Source organism: Solanum tuberosum, unplaced genomic scaffold (assembly GCF_000226075.1).
Source record: "Solanum tuberosum cultivar DM 1-3 516 R44 unplaced genomic scaffold, SolTub_3.0 scf01245, whole genome shotgun sequence".
NCBI lineage: Eukaryota > Viridiplantae > Streptophyta > Magnoliopsida > Solanales > Solanaceae > Solanum > Solanum tuberosum.
The window spans coordinates 4,128-4,879 of record NW_006240232.1 but is presented as its reverse complement, the minus strand read 5'-3'; positions in this window follow the sequence as shown (position 1 = coordinate 4,879).

Here is a 752-nt window from a genome sequence, read left to right as displayed (position 1 = left end):
AGGATAATGTATTCATGAGTCTACACTATCACCTAGATTCTTCATATCATGAAATATAACTCTTGAATTCATAATTCACATTCAAGAGAGAATTAAGAGTGGAGTTTCAAGAAAGCCTTTGAGTTCAATTGTGAATCCTATGAGATCAACTATCGATTTGAACTAAATTTTGAGGAAGTAAGTCAGAGAAAGAGAAGAGTCATATACATGAGTTCCAGGTAGTTTGTAGACATTCGAGTCAAGTCGTTTATGCCCATAAATTTTGCATGAACTCCATAAGTTGAGTATCTATGAGAGGAGTAATATCTCTAAGTCCTAAGTCTCAAGTACTGAGTTTCTAAACCCTTTGAGATTACATTCCTAATCACGGGACTATTACATGTTACCCATGAAATCCTTGAGTTGGGTTATCCATGTCCATAATTCCGCATGAACCCTATAAGTCGAGCAGTCTTGAAACGAGAAGTATCTTTGAGTCCTTGAGTTGAGTAGTTCATGCTCATAAATTCTGCATGAACCCTCTGAGTTGAGCATTCTTGAAGTGAGTAGTATTATTGAAGTTCTTGAGTTCCAAGTATTGAGTTCTATCTATGGTTATTGAAAACCTTGCATTGAGTCGTTCACGTCCATAATTCGGCATAAACCATATTTTAAGAAGTCTTTTACAAACGTTTTAACTTTGTTTTAAGACTTAAGCTTTGATTTGAGTAAAGAGTAAGAGTAAAGTTCATTTCTTCAAAGATTATACGGGA